General features: G+C 45.5%; 1 long non-coding RNA gene across 1 annotated transcript in view; it reads right to left on the bottom strand.

Annotated features, from left to right (window-relative positions):
• Positions 1-2,889: 2,889 nt before the first annotated feature.
• Positions 2,890-7,817, bottom strand: part of LOC119417271 — a 6,326-nt gene continuing 1,398 nt past the window's right edge. Inside the window, exons 2-3 of the long non-coding RNA XR_005187136.1 lie at positions 6,154-6,237; positions 2,890-3,003 (exon numbers count right to left, since the gene is read on the bottom strand). This is a non-coding gene — a long non-coding RNA (uncharacterized LOC119417271). The remainder of the gene's footprint in view (positions 3,004-6,153; positions 6,238-7,817) is intronic.

Here is a 7,817-nt window from a genome sequence, read left to right as displayed (position 1 = left end):
TCATCTTCTGGAAGACTTCATCTTCTGGAAGCCTTCATCTTCTGGAAGCCTTCATCTTCTGGAAGCTTCATCTTCTGGAAGCCTTCATCTTCTGGAAGAACTCATCTTCTGGAAGCCTTCATCTTCTGGAAGCCTTCATCTTCTGGAAGAACTGATCTTCTGGAAGCCTTCATCTTCTGGAAGAACTGATCTTCTGGAAGCCTTCATCTTCCACCATGAACAACGGCTGCATGTCTGTGATGATCATATTTAAAATGCTGTTTGTGAACTCAGCTGCTGCTCAACCAACATCCTGGAGCTGTTTGTATGAAACTGTCCAACGTACGACTCTGCCATTCACTGAAAAGAAGAAGAATAAAATGATTATCTGCTTGTTATGCCTTAATAAATGTGTACTTCTCTGGATATTATAAAATGATTGAATATTCTTCAGGGGTATTCTACACTTTCTGATGACCTGCTGCGATCAAAGTAACATCAGTGTCGGTTCTCTTTGATTTTATTAAATCAGGTCTCTCTTGTAAATGAGTCCTCGAGGCTCAATGGGATTTACCATCTAAATAAAGGTTGAATGAATTTGTTTTTTATTTATGTGTGAGGTTTGAGGATGATTTAATTAAAACTCTCTGTCACTGAATTATTTTTAACCATCACATAAAAATCTAAATGCTGTAAATAATTTTTATGGATTGTAAAACTGAAGGAATCTTTATGTTAGAAACTGAGTAAGATAGATGATGTAAAGTTTGAGTTCTGCAGACTGTTACTATTTAGTCTTGATTGTTGAGCTATAAACAAATATGACAGTAGTAATAAATGCAGATTAATCCAGTTTTCAGTCATAAACAGCAGCAAGAAGAAAAAAATCCTACTAACTCGTTTAAATACATTTACACTTGAAATATTCACCCTAAATATGTCATTTAAGTCAGGATGGAAGTAGAGCAATAAATAAATGCATCAGTCTGTTGCTGCTTTGATCGTTAACAAACTTTCATCAAGTCCTGCACAGTTTGTTCCTCACACAACGTACAGACTCTGCCAGGAAGCCTCTATGATCAGTCAGTAGATTTAACGTTAGTAAAAATATGCCTCATATCTGTAACAGGACAGATGATCACACATTTAGATTAATGTATTTTACAAAGAGAACATGATACCTGTTAGAGCTGCGGACGAGTTTGATGCTTCAGCGGCTGTTTTCTCTTCAGATGCTGCAACATGGACGACGTGCTGTTCTGGTTACTCCAGTTCTCCAGTGGAAACATTGATTGATTGATTCAGGTCTCTCTTGTAAATGAGTCCTCGAGGCTCAATGGGATTTACCGTCTAAATAAAGGGTGAATGAATTGAGCTGTGTTGTCTTTTCTGTTTAGTCTAACATGTTCTTTTGACAGTTTTTGTTGTTTTCGGGGCTCTTCCTTTAGGCAGTCTCCGTTTCCTCCATAGCTACAAACTTAGCACATACGCGTTAAGAGAAGTGCTAGCATTGTGTAACACAAAAACCTTCCGGCTAGACCACGGTGCTCTGAATAGTTTAACGAAGCTTCGAGGCAGATACATTTGCCTCGAGGATTTTTTTGTAATCGAGGTCCTCGAATGATTCCAGGAATCGTTTCAGCCCTAGTGCTGAGTGTATTCTTAATTTAGAGTATTTCTTAGTTCTTATCTTAGATTCAACACTTGCTCTTGTCAAGGGCGGACGTTTCCTCCCCTCCCTCTCCACTTTGCTTTTGCTCTGTCTGTCTGTGAAACTGCTTTAGATCCTCTCTTCTACAAATTTTCCGAATTATAATTTATAGATTTGGAATTGATCAGTTGGTCCCTCAACACAATTGATAACATTCCTTTGAAGAGAAGACAGGCTTTAGGCAAGCTGATTTGCTCTGTTGGCACGCAGCTGGATATCTCAATGACGTGGAAAACGATGATGTGTCTATCTCTGCTGCCATTTGTGTGTGTAAGGACGCATTTATAATTGGATTTACGATAACTGGTTCCTGCTTTTTGGATTTGGCTGGTTGCTGGTTTTATCTACAATCAAGAAAGTTGTCAGCAGCAAATCTGGACCCGATCACGCTGCATGCCTTATGATGGCTTGGTTCGTGCTTCGAGTACCCAGACTCAAATGCTTTTGGCAGAATGGATCAGATCTCGGAGATTATTCTCAGACACAGTCCATTGGTGTGACCATGTAATTTGGACGTTTTGGCACTGAGTGGACCAACACAGACTCAAGGTAGATGTCATTAAGTTCTGCCTGTCCCCAAAACAACTGTGTGTTTATCTGAATTTGGCTCCCTTGGCTGGCCTTGACAGGCCACCTTATCTTAATTCACCTGGAAGCTCTTGATGCTCATGCCCCCCCCCCCCCTCTCCCCTCCCACCAAGGAAGTCTATGGACCAATCAGAGGGGCCCTGCTGAATAAACATTCTGTCATCATTTCAGTACTCTTTGGTTCTACTCTCTGCTTTGGGTCGGCTGGTTCACCTAGTTTTTGTTCTGAAGCCGGACACCTGTGGGGTTGTGCTTAAGGGTCAGAGATCAAAGGTCGCACATCAGGTTGGGTCATAATGTTGGATTAAACTCCAACATGTTTACTATGAACCTATAAAACATCTGGATAATGATTTCACCCCTCAGCCCGGACCAAATGTGTCGGAGGGAGACGCTGTTTCCTGTGGTCGGAGCTTTAGTCTTGACTAAAAGCTTAACTTCAGCTCGTTTTAGACGAACGTCTGACATCGACTGCAGCTGCTGACAGAAAACCAGCTGTTGAAAAGAAACATCTGCAGGAAAGCCCACATCTGGTTCCTCCACCTCCGTTTCCTGTTAGCTGTGTGGACGAGTCAGAGCTTCACTTCCTGTTTGGTTGTGCGCTCACCTGGTGACGGCGTGGTTCTGCCCCGGCTCGATCAGGTGGGAGAAGTAGTCCTCCACCACAGAAGAAGTCAGGCGCTGCTTCAGGTATGGGAAGTAAAGAGGGTGACGAGCGATCACTCCTACAGAGACGGGAGGAAATGGAACTTTACTTTGGTAAAAAGACGACTTCCTGTACAGAGTCAGTTTCAAAAGAAGTTCAACTAGAAACCAGAGTTCAGTCCAGGTGTCAATCAAACTCCACTTCCTGTAACCAGGGTCCTCAGATGCCAAAATAAAAGTATCAATCTGAAGAATGGCTTAAAAATAACTTTCCATGAATTTTATTTTTATTACACTTTTCAGAGTTTGATTTTTCAAAAAAAAAAAAAAAGTTCTGAATGTCAAAAAATAAAAATAAACGTGAATACAGTTTAAAACACGGAATTAGAACAAAAACAATAATCTGAAAAAAGTAATTTAAACTCAGAAACATTAAACAGATTTGGAGAAAGTGCCTTCTTGCTGTAAGGCAACAGTGCTAACCACTGTTCCACCGTGCTGCATGTATTCATTCAACCTTTATTGAGACAGGTTAGTCCCATTGAGCCTCGAGGACTCATTTACAAGAGAGACCTGATTTTAACAAAGAATGATGACAACAATGGACAACAGCAACAACAATAGACAGTTATAAAAAGGCATACAGATTATTATTATTTTTTTTACAAATAGGATGCCAAAAAAAGTAACAAAAACAGCTAGTTCTATTTCGTATAGGCTTCGCCCTTTAAGGCTGTCGCTGGTGGGTTTTAACCCATCATGCAACGCATCACACTGAAAAGTTTAGTCCACGCCCACCTGTTGTGTGGGCCCCACCCAATCCGTATAAATTTCGTTAAGAGCGGGTAATCGGCTCCCATTTTTCTTCAGCAAACGACTAGCACTGACCTTCAACATCGAGATGTCCAGCACCAACACCATTCGCCTGTGTCCGCCCTGCAAGTCCAGCTACTTGCTGAGCTTCGACCGGCACAACACCTGCGAAGGATGCCTGGGTCCCCGCCACGCCGCGCTTGTCTCCTCCTGCCACCTCTGTGACCTCCTCCATCCGGAGGAAAGGCAGAGGAGAGCAGCCTTGTTCAAGGCTAATGTCGAGGAATGCCTCTCCGTGGCAGGAGATTGTTCGCTGGATGATGCCATCGACTTTTTTGATGCCTGCTCTCAGAGCGAATCGGATGGTTCCTCCGGGACAGGCGACATCAGCAGCAGCCCCGTTGCTCACTCCCTCCCGGAGAGCGTAGTGTCGGAACGAGGGGGGACGAGCAGATGCTCACCCCCCCGGGCCTTTCCGCCTCAACGGCCACACCGCTCCCTGCCGTCGGTGCCCTCCTTTCAGAGCTGCCTGGCATAATCTGGGAGGTTGCTGACACGAAGGGACTTTCTTTCTGTCCCTCTCCTCCCCCCGCCCAGATCGGATGATCTAGCGGGAAGGTTTGGCTCCACCCCGGCTCGCCGTCATGATCCCATCTGGCCTCGTTTCCCAGCAGTGACGTCCTACTGGAACGAGGCTGCAGCCGGACCTGGTAAATTGAGAGCGCCCGTCTCCACTTTCGCTCCCATCACCAGAGTGGAGGGGTTTACCAAGCGGAACTTTCCCTCGGTACACCCCCAGAGCCGAGCCTGGCGGAAGCTTTCGGAGCAAAGTTGTCTAGGTTGGACCAACGTCCTGTCCCTCCCGGGAAGCATGACCAGACGGTGACATCGCCCTCCAATCGAGCTCACCAGAGTGTTATACGGACCGGGTGGGGCCCACACAGCAGGTGGGCGTGGACTAAACTTTTCAGTGTGATGCCTTGCATGACGGGGTAAAACCCACCAGCGACAGCCTTAAAGGGCTACGCCTATACTCATAGAATCTTGGGTTACAGTACGTAACCAACGGTTCTAAGGCGAATGTAGAAAACTAAAAACAGGAACATGTCTGCATTGGACCCTGCCAGGAGTCTGACAGATTCTTAAAGACACTTAGAGAGGTCAAGGTCGAGAGCTTCAGATCTTTTTACAAGATATTCCAGGAAACAGGAGTGGAGTAGGAGAAGGTCCTTTTGTCTAGTTCAGTCCTCACTGAGGGAACACTGCAGGTAATGATGTCCTGAGAGCGCACGCTGTAGCTGCACTCACACAGAGACATGTAGGAGGAGATGTATGAAGGCAGCAGACCAGGAAGAGATTTAAAGATGAAAATGTACCAGTGGAAGAGTCTGTGTGAAGTTAATGGTGACCAGTTAACCAGTGAATACTGGGTGCAGTGGTGGGTACGATAATCACAGCCAGTTATGAATCTTAGTGCTCCACGATAGACAGCATACAACATCTGCAGCATCCAACATCTGCAGCATCCAACATCTGCAGGGTTCTTGTAGGAGCGTTCATGTAAATAATGTCACCGTAATCAATGGAGGGAAGGAAAGTCACAGATACAAGGTGTTTCCTAACATTCAGGGTTAGACAGGATCTGTTTCTGAAAAAGAAACCCAGTTTAACTTTCAGTTTCTTTACCAAGTTTTCCACATGGAGCTTAAAAGAGAGATGTGAGTCGACCAAGATACTCAAATATTTATAGGAATCAACAAACTCAATGGGTATCTAGCACAGGGTTGTCAAACTCAGTTACAAAAGGGGCCGAAATTAAAACCTTTTTCAAACTAAGGGCCAGTTTCAGAATCTACATTAGATACTCAACATCTTTTAATGGTTGCAGGTTCCTCAACAAGAAGACTGGTCTCACTTGACGTTACCTGCTGCACTTTTGACATCATAATCAAAAATGACTGAAAAAAAAATAAAGTGATAAAAGTATTTTACATTTAACATCTTCTTGGGGGCCAGATAATGTCCAGGTTTGTTCATGTTCGTGCTGATGTTCGACGTAATGTTGTTATGTTATGAGTGCTTAGTGTATATTTAGTTGATGTTTTTCTTAGTTCATATCTTAGATGTTATTACTGTTTTTCTTATACATTTTATTGTTGGATGTAACTGGGACCCTGTGGACATAATTTCGCTCCACCACATGTACCACATGAGGTGCGAATGACAATAAAGAATCTCTGACTCTGATAAGATGTCAACGAGGGCCACATTTGGCCCCCGAGCCTTGAGTTTGACACAAGTGATCTAGCAGATTGTCCTGTGAATAAATAATAAACTGATATAATTACAGGTCAGCGTTTGGCTGTTTCTGACACAAAAGGATCACATGTTGGGTTTGGATCACAGGTTTTCCTCACCGATGTTTGCAGAGTCTCCTTTGTCCCCGCTCCTCGTGTAGGCCAAGTCCTGCAGTCTGTAGGTGTACGGTCCGCTGGGCAGGTCTGAACAGAACCAGACAAACGTAATGAAACACATCGTGCTCAGACTCTGTGGAAGACTCGAACCAACATCCACCTCCCAGTCGTAAAACGTTGGAGGTGTTCTTTCATCTACAGCGACAGCCTCTACAGGTTCCTGCGGGCTCTCAGGGAGACGCAGAGACTCGGTTACCACGTCCAAGAACTTCAGCAGACATTTTGGGACAAAAACCATCCAATCTTAAAGACTGGGACAATCAATAAGTCCCACCTGCAGCCCGCAGGAAGGTAACATAAAGTTCTCCCTGCATGACTTCAGGTTCAGACACTGTTTAAATATAAATATCAAAGAGTTGTGGGTACAAATATAAAACTCTAAAGATGTTTTAACATCGGCGTGTGTCTGAAACGTCCTCCAAGCGTTCAGTTTCCAGCCAGAGGCGGCCACCACTCCGGATCAGGACACGGACATGGGTCCACAGCTCTGCTCAGGGATCTGCAGAATCATGTGAGAAGAACTCTGGGTGACTAAACAGAGACGGGAACATCTTTATTTGTTGGCAGGTAAAGGAAAAGTAGGTCAGCAGTCTCTCCAGGAGCCCTTGAAATGTTTGGATCAGTTTCCTGCTTGTGACATCTGGGATCCATTAAAGCCTGAAAACATTTACACAGAGTCATCTGACCATAAACCATGTCTGCAACAACCACAAGAACTCTAAGCACCCTCTGAAAGCCTCAAACATCCTGAGCAACCAGCAGCCCACAGAATCCTTGGAATCTTCCACAGGACCCTTTGAGAACCCTTAATGGCACGTTGCCCCAGTCTCTACACCCATCGGTTCCACAACACTCCAGTTAAGGGCCTGCCAGTACCAGCCCCACTCAGCACCGTTCATGGGACCACCTTGTTCCTGGATCCAAGCGGCCTGTTAAAGGTGATGATTCTGACATAAGCAGACAGCAGCTGATGACTGAGCAGAGGAGCTACGTCACTGGATGAACCGCCCAGCAGGACTGTCAACTGCATCCAAACCTCCACTTCTTGTCTGATCGTGCATTCACTTCCTGTCTGATCGTGCCTCCATTTCCTGCCTGATCGCGCATCCACTTCCTGCCTGACCGTGCCTCCACTTCCAGTCCGATCGTGCCTCCACTTCCTGCCTGATCATGCCTCCACTTCCTGTCTGATTGAGCCTCCACTTCTTGCCTGATTGTGCCTCCACTTCCTGTTCGATCGTGCCTTCACTTCCTGTCCGATCGTGCCTCCACTTCCTGTCCGATCGTGCCTCCACTTCCTGTTCGAACGAGCCTCAACTTCCTGTTCGATCGTGCCTCCACTTCCTGTCTGATCGTGCCTCCACTTCTTGCCTGATCGTGCCTCCACTTCTTGCCTGATCGTGCCTCAACTTCCTGCCTGATCGTGCCTCCACTTCCTGTCTGATCGTGCCTCCACTTCCTGTCTGATCGTGCCTCCACTTCCTGCCTGATCGTGCCTTCACTTCCTGTCTGATCATGCCTTCACTTCCTGCCTGATCGTGCCTCCACTTCCTGCCTGATCGTGCCTCCATTTCCTGCCTGATCGTGCCTCCACTTCCTGTTCGAAC

This window comes from Nematolebias whitei, chromosome 1 (genome assembly GCF_014905685.2).
Source record: "Nematolebias whitei isolate Nwh7 chromosome 1, NemWhi1, whole genome shotgun sequence".
In the NCBI taxonomy this organism is placed as follows: domain Eukaryota; kingdom Metazoa; phylum Chordata; class Actinopteri; order Cyprinodontiformes; family Rivulidae; genus Nematolebias; species Nematolebias whitei.
Note: the sequence above shows the minus strand (reverse complement) of the source record. Positions and strands in the feature narration are given on the sequence as shown.